Below are 15244 nucleotides of genomic sequence, written 5' to 3'. Positions count from 1 at the left end.
TCATATCTGTGAAATCACTGGGAATCACGAAATTTGCGTTCTCTCGACTTAACATTTGCCGCACTGGATTATTGAAAATGTTAGTGAATGTAGCACAGACATAATTTACTACGGCTGATCATATATCTGCACAGCAAAAGTGTTTCAGACGGTCTTCTGATGATGGTCAGAACAATTCTGGAAGGTTTTCTTTTCAATTAGAATATAGGTTCATGGTTTGGAAAGAAGTCCATCCCAGTAAACATCTCAAACAGCGGAATGAAATACTAGATAACCATTTCAAACTGCTTAGTGAACAGATTACAGCCGTTACCGTGCAACGTCATGATACTAAAGAACAATTACGTGAGGAAATTAAGGCTTGTGCCAGGAACAGTAGTGAAGAAATTAGATCTGTTGCACAAGAATTAAATAATACACATGCAGCCACAACTGAATCACTTAGAGATGAAATTAATGCAGTCACTGAACAATGTTCAGGAAACGCAACACAGATACGCGACGAGTTTAAATTAATGTCAGCAGAAGTTTCACGCACTCTGGATACTGAAGTCTATAAGAAATTTGATCAACAGATCAGTCAAATAGACGAACGTTTTCAAGTTACAGAAATAAAAAAATGTTTCAGTCTCTAACACTACACAGCATACGCCACATTCCGCACATTTGTCACACTCACACAGCCAGTGTAACTTAAGTAATTTACAGAGACTACGTGACTTAGAATCCGAACAGGCACGGACAAATAGATTCTCATGCAATCCTGAACCTGTTCACACATTCAGAGACGATAACGTTGATTATAAGCAATTTTTATCCGTAAAAAAATCTAAAGTATTTATAAATGACAGAACACAAATACATCGTTTGGACTGGATACGACAATTAGTTTTTGAATTTTCACTGGCATTGCCTGTAACACAGAAACCAAAATTTATTTGTAGCGCGTAATTGACCTCAGGGGATTCATTACACTTCGATGAATATGTGCCGTAGCGTGCACAGGGCCCCGAGCCGTAGTAGTGCTATTTCATCTTTAGTTTTCTGCACTGCTGCCTTCTCTTCTAATATCCTTTATATCTATCAAAACAGCTCTTCAACTTTCGATCTACCTAGGATTAAGAAGGAGTAAAGAAAACCCGATAAGACAAGTTTTACCGAAAGTGACAGTTTTCATTAGACGCTCCATAAATGACAACCACGAGAACTTTAATAGCAGACAAAATTTTAATCATCAGTATGTACAAAATTTTCAGCAGTCGCAAACACATTTTGGTGACAATAGAGGGTTTTCACCGCAACAGCATCAAAACCAGCCGGTTAGCATACCTAACCAACAATGTTGTCTGCAAGGTCAACCAAGCTTTAATATTTCGCCGCCTACACGCATAGCGTCGGCTCCACCAAATAGTACAGCACCGCAACAAGGAAACCAGTACGTACAGAGAACACATCATTTCAATTCCTATCGCAACGCGCCATATAGCAATGACTATCGTGACAGACGTAAAAATAATGAGCAGTTTTCAGCGTACGTTTAATAACAGTCGGTCGTATCAGCAGCAAAATCACCCGTAACAACATATTATCATGAATGAACCAGCCAGTAGATATCATCCCGAACGTAATACGTCAGGAAGAAAGAACAGTACAAATAGTTGAAATGCCACAGCATCCTCGCACAAATAATAGCACGTCAGATAGAATTTGACTAGATACAGTACAGGTTGCATCTTCCAGCAACGCAAGCAATACTTCTGATACGCAGAATCTTGTTCACGAAAATATTATTACTTTTGACCACATCCGAGACACTCTTTTGCAGGAAAAACCAGTTATTCATAAAACCATTTCACACCCTGTCATTGAAGTAAAGATTCGATCATCCAAATTTTCAGCAGTAATCAATTCTGGATCACCTATGTCAGTTATAAATGAGGACAGTTTCAACGAATGTAACAAAGAGAATACCTATCCTACGTTACCATTAGGCAAAACTAAAGTAAAAGGAGCAGTATCTGGTAAAGGAGTAGATGTAAAATTACAGACACATTTATCATTTTGTATTGCAGGTCATACATTTCACTCAAATTTTTGGGCTGTTCCCTTATTGACAACAGACGTTATTTTAGGTACGAATTTTCTGGTACAACACGACGCTATTATTGACTTTCAAAATTCGTATTTAATGTTAAAGGATGAAAATGTACAACTGGTTTTAGAATTTCAGCACTCTTTATCTGCAGAAGAACAAACAATTAATTGTACAGAGGTTATTTCCGCATCACTTAACATAGATTGTCATTCCACATTGTTCAGATACGTACGTACACAACTATAATACTCCAGACGAAGCCGACTATGACGTTATGCAAATGATATCCGATAAAGTTAAACAGAGCAGTGCAAATACAGACGACGAACGCACGCAACTACGCAAAATTCTTTTACTGCAAGCTCCAGTTTTTGACAACGTCCCTGGTACTATGTCCGGTTTTATGTATGAATTTCAAGTTAAATAGCACGACACATTTAAAGCCAAACATTATCCCATTCCGTATATTCACAGAGAACAAGTTAAGAAAGAATTGCAAGCTATGCTTGACCAAGGAATTATTGAACCGGCAGTTAGTCCGTACATAAAACCACTCCATATTGTTAAGAAAAAGGATGGTTCACTTCGCCTCGTACTTGATTCGCGTCACATTAATGACATTATTATTAATGAAACAGATCGCCCACAGACACTAGAAGAACTTCTACAGAAATTTCATGGTACTGCTATTTATTCCACATTAGATTTGAAATCGGGATTTTGGCAAATTCAGCTCCATCCGAACTGTAGAAAGTACACAGCTTTTCTCTGTTTTGGTGACTGTTACCAGCTTTGCAAATTACCGTTCGGTTTAACAATTTCTTCAGCAACATTTATTCGCGGTTTGAATACTATACTTCCGACAGAACTTAGACAGAATCACAACGTATGTAGATGGCATTCTTATTGCAGAAGCCAACTGGTCTGAACATAATCTGATTCTTGAACAACTGTTACGAAATTTTGTGCACAAGGACTCACAGTTAATCTCAGTAAATCGCACTTTGGGAAAACGTCCATAAAATTTCTTGGACATGTAATTTCAGCAGAAGGCAATGCGCCTGACCCGGAAAAACTTCAAGCTTTACGTGACATTACTGTTCCTACGACGAAGAAACAACTACGCAGCTTTCTGGGTTTAATTAACTTTTTTCGTAAATTTGTTCATCACACTGCTTTACACCCCTAGATTATGTCAGTTGACGGGTAAAAACAATATTTGGTCCTGGGATAGCCAAGCACATTCTGAATTTGTGAATCTGAAAGAAGCTTTGCTGAATGCACCACTTTTATCACATCCAGATTTTACTAGAAATTTTTCCATTGCCACCGATAGTTCTAACACCGCTTTAGGCGTACACATTTTTCAGGAAATTGGAGAAGAAGGTTGTACAGTAATTAAAAACATCGCCTTTGCGAGTCGCATTCTGTCACATGTTGAACGCAATTATTCTGTCACAGAACTTGAAACATTATGTGTTGTATGGGCATTTACGAGATTTCGGCATTTTCTTTATGGAAGACACACTACCGTTTACACAGATCACATAGCTATACAGTTTTTACTTTCCGCAAAATTTACACACGACAGGTTAAGCAGATGGAAACTTTATTTACAGGAATTTAATTTTACAATTGTTCACATTCCCGGCACACAAAATATTGTAGCAGACGCACTATCCCGTTCTCTCAGCAACAATCAGCAAGACATCGCAACCAACTTCTGCAAAGCAAATTTCAGCGTCATGTATATTCAACAAGTTGCATTTGAAAATTTCATTTCGTCGTCATTACGAGACATGGCACAAGAGCAGAGTAAAGACAACGTATGGAAAGAAATTAAACACCTTTGGTAAGATAGGAATAATGTTACCATTAGAAACCATTACACTGTACGGAATAACATTCTGTTTCGCCGCTCTCACCCTGACAGCAACTTTTGGTTACTATGTATTCCTGACGAACTTGTTAACAAATTAATTTGGTATACTCATTTAAGTTACGCACCTTACGGAGCCAGAAAAGTTTTATTATACTGAGACAGAACTGTTACTTTGCCAACATGGAGAAACGTCTTCGACGAGTTATAGCGTCATGTAAAATCTGCCAGAAAGCTAAGACAGATACTTCACATATTCCTCCATTACATCCCATTGTACCTGTTAAATTGAGACACATGGCCGCTGTAGACATTTTTGGTCCGATTCCCAGAACTAATAAAGGTTTTTGCTACATCTTTGTCCCTGTTGAACTCACTTCAAAATTTGTTACCTTCACTCCGTTACGCAAAGCTACTGCTAAATCTGTTTCGAATGCATTTGTAAAACATTTTTTATTCCATGTAGGGCATGTAATGAAAGTAATTTCCGACAATGGATCACAGTTTCGACCTGCTACATGGACACGTATGTTATGAGCTAGAAACATTTCTCCGATCTATATGTCCAGGTACCATGCTTCTTCGATCCCTTGTGAACGACTAATGAAAGAAATTGGTAAACTGTGTAGAATATTCTGCCATAAAAAACATATTGATTGGGATACACACATACTCCCATTCCAGGATGTAATTAATTCCATACCAAATTAATCTACTATGCTATCTCCGACTGTTACAATGAAAAATGTTGAACCACCTAACAAAATTAAAGAATTAGTAACCTTTCCTACATCTCCCCCCCTGCGGGTCCGGGTTAAGAATAGGCCTGAGGTATTCCTGCCTGTCGTACGAGGCGACTAAAAGGAGTTTCAACCGTTTCGACCTTCCATGTGATGGTCCCCCTTGGGGTTTGACCTCCATTTTTCTAAATTTCTACAGAAGTACGAGCCTTTTGGGGAAGGACACCTTACGTGGTGTACCACTGGTCCTAAGTGCACTCAGACCTTGGCACTCAGCATTGCACCGGCGTTGTAACCATACCCACTATTACTCAAATTGGGCCTAAACGCCTTTTGGGTTGTCCCAGTTACGCCCATAGTGCGTCTCCATCTGCACCAGCGATCATGATGGACTTTCCATGGCACCAGAAATCCAGCACGGTAGCCAGCCCGTTGTGGTGGGGTCGTCATGTACCCTCTAGGTTGTAGCCCCCTGACAACACAGGGATCGTACTGCCGATACCTGAGCTGCACCCTCCCCACGTCGGCCAAGGAGTAGATGCCCGTCTCCTTGGGGCATCAGGACTCCCAGCAATGGTCATCCTGCCAGGTGGCCCTTGCTGCGGCTGGGTGGTGCCCGTGGGGAGAGCCCCTGGTCGGAGTGGGTGGTATCGGGGCGGACGTTTCGCAGATGAAACGTCACCACGTATCGGGTCGCTCTGCGGCCGAGTCTTTCAAAAGAAAAAGTACCGTTTCTGGTTCTGGTTCTGGTTCTCCTGCCCCTTCCCCCTTGGCCACTCCATGGGAGGAGGGACAGGCCCGCCGGCTTGGAGCGAAGTACTTCCCCCGCTATTTGGTCTGTTCTCGAACCGATGGGGGGACATTCGCCACCTCCAAGCCCATGTTCTTTGTTCAGCACATTGAGGACATCTTCAGGGAAATCGAGGCTCTCAGCAAGATGCGTTCAGGGTCCGTACTTATCAAGACCACGTCCGCCACACAGTCGGCGGCGCTCCAGGCGTGCGACCGCCTAGGGGACATCCCAGTCTCCATTGTCCCACATCTGGCACTCAATAGGACGCAGGGGGTTATTTTTCATCGTGACCTCCTGCTACAATCTGATGAGGAGCTCAGGGCCAACCTGGAGCGCCGAGGCGTGCATTTCGTCCGGCGAGTCCAGCGCGGCCCCAAAGACCGTCGCATCGACACTGGGGCCTTTATCCTCGCCTTCGAGGGGGACGTTCTCCCGGAGAAGGTAAAGGTAATGTGCTACCGGTGTGACGTGCGACCCTACGTTCCGCCTCCTATGCGCTGTTTTAGGTGTTTGCGCTTTGGGCACATGTCGTCACGGTGTGAGGCTGAGCCCCTCTGTGGCGATTGTGGCCGTCCTCTTCATGAGGAACATACATGCACCCCACCACCTCGGTGCGTTAATTGTCCTGGCGTCCACTCGCCTAGATCCTCAGACTGCCCCGCATATCAGAAGGAGAAGAAGATACAAGAAATCAAAACTTTGGATCGGCTGTCTTATTCTGAGGCCAGGAAGAAGTACGACCGCCTCCATCCCGTGCCATTGACCACTTCATTTGCCTCAGTTGTGTCCACTCCTTCCGCGGTATCCTCACCCCTCTCCTGTCCCCCCTCCGCCTCCTCCGCCCATCAGGGGGCTCTGCCTCCGCCTCCCAAATCCCTCCCTTCCAAATCCTCCTCCCCCGTGGCCCCCACCCCCTCTGCCCCAGGGACCAGCCTTCCTCCTCCTTCTCCCCACACGCCACCTGAGAAGCGATCCTCTTCTCAGGCGTCCATCGGGGAAACGTTCCGGACCCCGGCTTCCGAGGTCCGGTGTTCCAAAACGGACCCCGCGCGTGAGGACCTTCTTCGGGTCCAGCCCACCATCCCTGTGCCTCCTTGGCCTTCCAAGAAGGCCTCCAAGAAGAAGTCTCTATCCCCCTCTCCACCCCGGCGCGTTTCGACTGACGCTCCATCCGTGAGTCGCCGCTCCCGGCCGTCCTCAGTTTCGCCGGGACGCTCTGCTGCCAGGCGCTCAGCTGGCCTTTCGTCGGCAAATGATGCTGCCCCTCCTACACAACCAGGGACAGCGGCCGCAGCTGGCGACCAGTCGATGGAACCGGATCCGCCTCCCGTCGGTTGTAGCGTTGTTCCCTCGCAACCTGGCCCTCCGCGGCCGTCGAGGTGACCAGCTCTTCCCCCGTCTCGTTCCCCCAACTTTTTGACTAGCGATGGCGTTGTTTCATTGGAACATAAGAGGTATTCGATCTCATCGGGAGGAATTACAACTGCTCCTCCGCCTGCACTGTCCGCTCGTCCTTGGACTCCAGGAAACCAAGTTGCGCCCGACTGACCGTATTGCCTTTACCCACTATACCTCGGAGCGGTATGACCTCACCCCTGTCGACGGTGTCCCAGCTCATGGTGGGGTCATGTTGCTCATTCGAGACGACGTCTATTACCATCCCAGCCCATTGACCACCCCACTCCAAGCAATAGCTGTCCGCATTACTCTTTCTGCTTTTACTTTTTCAGTTTGTACCATCTACACTCCACCGTCGTCTGCCGTTAGTCGGGCTGACATGATGCACCTGATCGTTCAGCTTCCCCCGCCGTTTTTATTGTTTGGCGACTTCAATGCCCATCATCCCCTTTGGGGCTCTCCTGCATCCTGTCCAAGAGGCTCACTCTTGGCAGATGTCTTCAACCATCTCAATCTTGTCTGCCTCAATACCGGCACCCCGACTTTCCTCTCGGACTCCACTCATACCTTCTCCCACTTGGACCTCTCGATATGTTCTACCACTCTTGCCCGTCGGTTCGAGTGGTATGTCCTTTCTGACACCTATTCGAGCGACCACTTTCCCTGTGTCGTTCGTCTCCTGCACCACACCCCATCCCCACGTCCTTCGAGCTGGAACATACTGAAAGCTGACTGGGGACTTTACTCATCCCTGGCGACCTTTCCGGACCACGATTTTCCCAGTTGTGACAGTCAGGTCGAATACCTCACGGCTGTTATCATCCATGCTGCCGAACGTTCCATTCCTCGTACTACTTCTTCACGTCGCGTTTCCGTCCCCTGGTGGAACGAGGCTTGTAGGGACGCTATCCGTGCTCGACGACGTGCTTTACGCACCTTTCGCCGCCATCCTACGTTGGCGAATTGTATTGAATACAAACGACTCCGAGCGCAATGCCGTAGAGTCATCAAAGACAGCAAAAAAGCTTGTTGGGCCTCTTTCACCGGCTCCTTTAACAGTTTTACTCCCTCTTCTGTCGTTTGGGGTAGCCTGCGCCGGCTGTCGGGTATTAAGGCCCACTCCTCGGTACCTGGCCTGACCTCAGGTAATGCGGTCCTTGTTGATCCGGTGGCTGTCGCCAACGCCTTTGGCCGCTTTTTCGAGGAGGTTTCAAGCTCCGCCCATTACCATCCTGCCTTCCTTCCCAGGAAAGAGGCAGAAGAGGCTCGGCGACCTTCCTTCCACTCGCTGAATCTGGAAACCTATAATGCCCCCTTTACTATGCGGGAACTCGAACGTGCGCTTGCACTGTCCCGGTCCTCTGCTCCGGGGCCGGATGCCATTCACGTTCAGATGCTGGCACACCTTTCTCCGGCGGGCAAAAGCTTCCTTCTGCGTACCTACAATCGCGTCTGGACCGAAGGTCACGTCCCCATGCGTTGGCGTGACGCCGTTGTTGTTCCTATACCCAAACCCGGGAAGGATAGACACCTTCCTTCTAGTTACCGCCCCATTTCTCTTACAAGCTGTGTCTGTAAGGTGATGGAGCGCATGGTTAATGCTCGGTTAGTCTGGATTCTTGAATCTCGACGGCTACTTACTAATGTCCAATGCGGCTTTCGTCGCCGCCGCTCCGCTGTTGACCACCTCGTGACCTTGTCGACATTCATCATGAACAACTTTTTGCGAAGGCGCCAAACGGTAGCCGTGTTCTTCGACTTGGAGAAGGCTTATGACACCTGTTGGAGAGGAGGTATCCTCCGCACTATGCACAGGTGCGGCCTACGCGGTCGCCTGCCCCTTTTTATTGATTCCTTTTTAACGGATCGAAAGTTTAGGGTACGTGTGGGCTCCGTATTGTCCGACGTCTTCCTCCAGGAGAACGGAGTGCCTCAGGGCTCCGTCTTGAGCGTAGCCCTTTTTGCCATCGCGATCAATCCCATTATGGATTGCATTCCACCTAATGTCTCAGGCTCTCTCTTTGTCGATGACTTCGCGATCTACTGCAGTGCCCAGAGAACATGCCTCCTGGAGCACTGCCTTCAGCGTTGTCTAGACAGCCTCTACTCATGGAGCGTGGCAAATGGCTTCCGGTTCTCTGAAGAAAAGACGGTTTGTATAAACTTTTGGCGATATAAAGCGTTCCTTCCGCCATCCTTACATCTCGGTCCCGTTGTTCTCCCATTCGTGGACACAACTAAGTTTCTAGGGCTCACGTTGGACAGGAAACTGTGTTGGTCTCCACACGTCCCTTATTTGGCGGCCCGTTGTACACGTTCCCTTAATGTCCTCAGAGTTCTTAGCGGTTCATCTTGGGGAGCGGATCGTACTGTCCTGCTTCGCTTGTATCGGTCCATAGTCCGATCGAAGCTGGATTATGGGGGCTTCGTCTACTCGTCCGCTCGGCCGTCCCTCTTACGCCGGCTCAACTCCATCCACCATCGGGGGTTACGTCTTGCGACCGGAGCCTTCTACACTAGTCCTGTCGAGAGTCTTTATGCTGAAGCTGCCGAGTTACCGTTGACCTACCGGCGCGACGTACTGCTGTGTCGGTATGCCTGCCGGCTGTCGTCTATGCCCGACCACCCCTCTTATCAGTCCTTCTTCGCCGATTCTCTCGACCGTCAGTATGGGTTGTATGTGTCTGCCCTGCTGCCCCCCGGAGTCCGCTTCCGTCGCCTGCTTCGACAATTGGATTTTGCCCTCCCTACCACCTTCAGAGAGGGTGAGAGCCCGACACCACCTTGTCTCCAGGCTCCGGTTCATATTTATCTCGACCTCAGCTCACTCCCGAAGGATAGTACTCCGGCTGCAATGTATTGCTCACGGTTTGCCGAACTTCGTGCTCGACTTGCCGGTCACACCTTTATTTACACCGATGGCTCCAAAACTGACGATGGTGTCGGCTGTGCCTTTGTCGTCGGGGCCGCCACATTTAAATACAGGCTCCTCGACCAATGTTCCAGCTTTACGGCCGAGCTTTTTGCTCTCCATCAGGCCGTTCAGTATGCCCGCCGCCACCACCATTCATCATATGTACTCTGCTCTGACTCACTCAGTGCTCTTCAGAGCCTTGGAGCTCCCTATCCGGTCCATCCCTTGATACAACGGATACAACAGTCCCTCCATTCTTTTGCTGATAACGGTGGTTCTGTCAGCTTTCTGTGGGTTCCCGGACATGTGGGAGTGCCTGGGAATGAGGCTGCGGATGCTGCAGCCAAGGCTGCAGTCCTCCTGCCTCCGCCAGCCTCCCATTGTGTCCCGTCATCCGACGTTCGTGGGGATGTCTGTAAGAGGCTTGTGTCATTGTGGTGGGATGCTTGGTCATCCCTCCAAGGAAACAAGCTCCGGGCAGTAAAACCGCTACCAACTGCTTGGACAACATCCTCCCGACCATCTCGGCGCGAGGAGGTCCTTCTGACCAGGTTGCGGATTGGGCATTGCCGGTTTAGCCACCGCTACCTGCTCTCCGGTGACCCAGCCCCGCAGTGCCCTTGCGGTCAGGCATTAACAGTGCGCCATGTTTTATTGTCATGTCCCCGTTTTAGTCAATTTCGTGTTGTCCTGTCCCTGCCATCTACTTTACCGGATGTTTTAGCTGATGACGCTCGAGCAGCTGCTCGTATTCTGCGTTTTATAACTTTAACTGGCTTGTCCAAGGACATTTAATCTTTTTACTTATTTTGTCTGCATCTTTGTCAGGTCCTTCTGGTGTCCCCTCCATCCCCTTGAGTTTTACCAGATTCCATGTGCTCAAACAACAGTGACTGGGCGCTAATGACCTCAGCAGTTGAGCGCCCGTAAACCCAACCAAAAAAAAAAAAAAAATTTCCTACATCTCGTCGACTACGACACCATGAAATAATTGACATTGGGCTGAACATCAAACGTGCTGGAGAAGACAGCAAAAACAGGTTTGTACACGCCGTGACTTTCACTTTGGACAGAAGATATTAGTACGTACACACTATCTACCCAACAGAGGAAAGAATAGATGTAGTAAATTTGAGCTTCTATATGCAGGTCCATATCGAATTCGCAGCATTCCCCACCCCAATGTAGTACACGTAGAAACTATGAGAACCAGAAAAAGTAAAGGCAATCACCATGTCTCCAATATTAAACCCTTTATTGAATGAACATACTTTATGATTTATCACACTGTAATGCCATTTCCTGATTTTTATATGACCACTTATGCAATTATATTTATGTGACTACTTACTGATGATTATCGTATTTTTTCTTGGTAAGTGCCCGGCAAGGTAACGTTAGCAGGTAGCTTTTCTTGTCGTTATATATCAGACCGTGCACATTTTCCATTTTTCATGTATGTATGACTGTTTTCCTGTTTGTTTGTATGCACTATGAAATGCTTAAGATGTAACAAACACCAGTTGACTTTGACATTTTGTCTTATCATATCTCAACATCGTGACTACTTAACATTTTTTTTTTTGCTACTATATTATGATACTGTGTACAATTTTTTTTTTTTTTTTTGCAGTTGAAAACTCTGTTTTTGACATAATACGTTTTGTCATGCTATGATGTATGCTTAATTATATCATTAGAAACCAGTTTTTATTTAATGGGTATATGATTTAAATGCAAGACATTAATCATTGTTCATCATTTTCAAAAAGCAATAACGTGTAAAAGAAATAAATTAAACAAACCACAGTGGATTACTATGAAATGGGAATTTCACCTTCGGAATGAACGAAAGAAGATGCAATACCTCGTCATGAAGAGTAAATGGATCAGAATTAACAAGCATTACCAAGAATATACTATACACATCGTGTGATAGCAGTCTTAACAAATTTTTTTTCTTTCAGAATACGAGGCGATTGATGCAGGCTGTCAGACAGAACTACACATCTTAGTTTTAGTGATGAAATATGCTAGAAATAAGAAACTCTATACTATGAATAGTTATAGTGTCTTTTTGCAGATGATAATGAATGGTGATTAATAGTTATATGAAGAATATGCTAATATGAATAATAAAGTTTTTTTTTTTTTTGCAGATGAGTATAATGATGTTTATATGTTTACTGTTAGTGAAGAGATGCTATGTAGTTATTTAAGTATTTGTTGCAGTTTGTTTTGACAGTATGTCTTATATCGCATGGTATAATGACTGAATGTTTTGGAAAGGACAGCTAGAGTACATACATATTGAGTACACATTTCATTACCTGTTAATTCGAAGTTCACTACTTTTCAGCATAATATACATTTCTTCTTTCAGCTTAATAATCCATTTTGTATTTTTTCTAGGAGAAGCTATTCATGAAATTAATGTGCTATAAGCAGTTAGTCATTAAACCTGTTCTAGTACTTGCAATTTTTTTTTACCCATTTGTGTGTGTCATTCATGAATGTGATCACATATACTCTACTTGTTTCATAACCTTGCTACAGCTGACTCATGACGAATGACATTACATATCCTCATTTGTAGCAATAAGTCAAAAGCAAATACTTTAATGCCCCAGCAATTAATTATCGATCCCAACACAATGCATTGCTAGCACAAAAAAAATGTACTACCAGTCCCAAATAATGCTATCAGTTTAAGAGAGTTCTGAGCAATACTGAATGATACTTTGTAACAATGCATAAATGCTATGCCAATAATTTCTGTAAATAATATTGTTGTTATACTCTATAAATGCTATGCCAATAATTAACTCTCATTTTGAATGATGACTTCTGATGGTTTGTCACTGGCCAAAGAGTGCCAATAATTATTTTAAATATGTCATATGTCACTTGAATGATGAAAAATGTTTTGTAATATTCAATACTTGCTATACGTTTAGTAACTGGTGAATGAGTGCCAATGATTACTATAACTAGATGAATTATGTAAATAGAATGCCATTAATTAACTCTTGCTTTGAATGATCACTTTTAAAAAATGTATAAAATGGTTTGTAACTGGCCAATGAGTGCCAATGTTCACTGTAATCAGATGATTTATGAACATTATTCTGTAATACTTCATACATAGTACAGAAGTGTTCAGTAACTAGGCAATGAGTGCCAACAATTAGTCAAATCGGTTGATAGACTAGTGTAATTCTCAATGATGACTAGCATGAGACTTAATGTCCTTCACCTTCTGCCCTAATTACCGGAAACTACTGCAATATACGTTTGTCCTGTCTATCCTTATGATCATGGAGCACTACATTCGGTTTCTGCACTAATTCTACGTTGGTGAATGAGTGTGGTGTTGACACATCATGGTGTCCACCACCTTGAACAATGGAGATGTTATTATAGTACCACTGTTTGGTACATAACATTACTAGATATGCGCGAAGCTGCTTTTTACCTTATACAATAATACTCAGGCTCCGGCATCGCTGCACCGCGACCGGCCCAGCCAACATGATACACAAGACCAGAGCAGACAGGCGACTGCTCGCTAGCAACAACTTACTGCAACTGCTACACAGTTCGTACTGCAGTCAACACTGCTCTTTGGTCTCAGATTCTCTTATAGCTTACATATCGCAGGCAGCACATACCTCTTACAATCTGCACAGCTGTCTGACAAGTTATATAAGTTTCATGATGTTGTTTTTGTGGTGTTCAGTCCGAATACTGGTTTGACGCAACTTTCCACGCTAGTCTATCACGTGACACCTTCTTCACCTCTGAGTGACTTTCGGCAAACGACATCCATTTGAGTCTGCTTATTGTATTCATTCTCATGCTTTAGTCTCCATACTTCGATTGAGAATCTCCTCTTTTAGTTACTCCATCTTCTGTTCCATTCTTGTCTGAACTGCTTAATGTCCACGTTTCACAACACACAAATACCTTTGGAAAAAAACTTTTTAACACTTAAATTTATATTACATATTACAAAGTCATCTTTTTTTTCAAAAATGTTTTCCTTGCAGTTGTCACCCTGCGGTATAGATCCCCTCTATTTCAGACTTCATCAGTTACTTTGCTGCTGAATTACCGGAACTCGCCTACACCTACATCTACATTGATACTCCGCAGACCACATTTAAGTGCCTGGCAGAGGGTTCATCGAGCCACCTTCACAATTCTCCATTATTCCAGTCTCGTATAGCGCGTGGAAAGAAAGGACACCTATATAATCCCGTACGAGCTCTGGTTTCCCTTATCGTGTTGATCGTTTCTCCCTGTGTAGGTCGGGGTCAACAAAATATTTTCGCATCGTAAAACGCCTTCCTTTTAATGATGTCCAGCCCAATTCCTATATTATTTCTGTGACACTATCTCCAATATTTCGCGATAATGCAAAACGTGCTGCCCTCTTTGAACTTTTTCGGTGTACTCCGTCAGTACTATCTGGTAAGGATCCCACACCGCATAGCAGTATTCTAAAAGAGGACGGACAAGCGTAGTGTAGGCAGTCTCCTTAATAGATCTGTTACATTTTCCAAGTGTCCTGCCAATAAAACGCAGTCTTTGGTTAGCCTTCCCCCACAACATTTTCTGTGTGTTCTTTCCACTTTAAGTTGTTCATAATTGTAATACCTAAGTATTTAGCTGAATTTACGGATTTTAGATTAGAATGATTTATCGTGTAACCGAAGTTTAACGAATTTGCTTTATCACTCAAGTGGATGACCTCACACATTTCGTTATTTAGCGTCAATTGCCAATTTTCCCACCATTCAGATATCTTTTCTAAATCGTTTTGCAATTTGTTTTGATCTTCTGATGACTTTATTAGTCGATTGACGGCAGCGTCGTCTGCAAGCAACCTAAGACAGCTGCTCAGATTGTCTCCCAAATCGTTTATATAGATAAGGAGCAGCAAATGGCCTATAACACTACCTTGGGGAGCGCCAGAAATCACTTCTGTTTTACTCGATGACTTTCCGTCAGTTACTACGAATTGTTACCTCTCCGACAGGAAATCACAAATTCAGTCTCATAACTGAGACGATATTCCATAAGCAAGCAATTTCACTACAAGCCGCTTGTCCGGTACAGTGTCAAAAGCCTTCGGAAAGCCAGAAATACGGAATTGATCTGAAATCCCTTGTCAATAGCACTCAACAATTCATTTGTGTACAGAGGTATTTGTGTTTCACAGGGAAGATGTTTCCTAAGCCCATATTAACTGTGTGTGAATAAACAGTTTCTTCGAAGTAATTCATAATATTTGAACGCAATATACGTTCCAAACTACCGCTGCATATCGACGTCAACGATATGGGCCTGTAATTTAGTGCAGTACACCTACTACCTTTCTTGAATATTTGTGTGACCTGTGCTACTTTCCAGTCTTTGGGTA

Source organism: Schistocerca cancellata, chromosome 1, assembly GCF_023864275.1.
Source record: "Schistocerca cancellata isolate TAMUIC-IGC-003103 chromosome 1, iqSchCanc2.1, whole genome shotgun sequence".
NCBI lineage: Eukaryota > Metazoa > Arthropoda > Insecta > Orthoptera > Acrididae > Schistocerca > Schistocerca cancellata.
Note: the sequence above shows the minus strand (reverse complement) of the source record.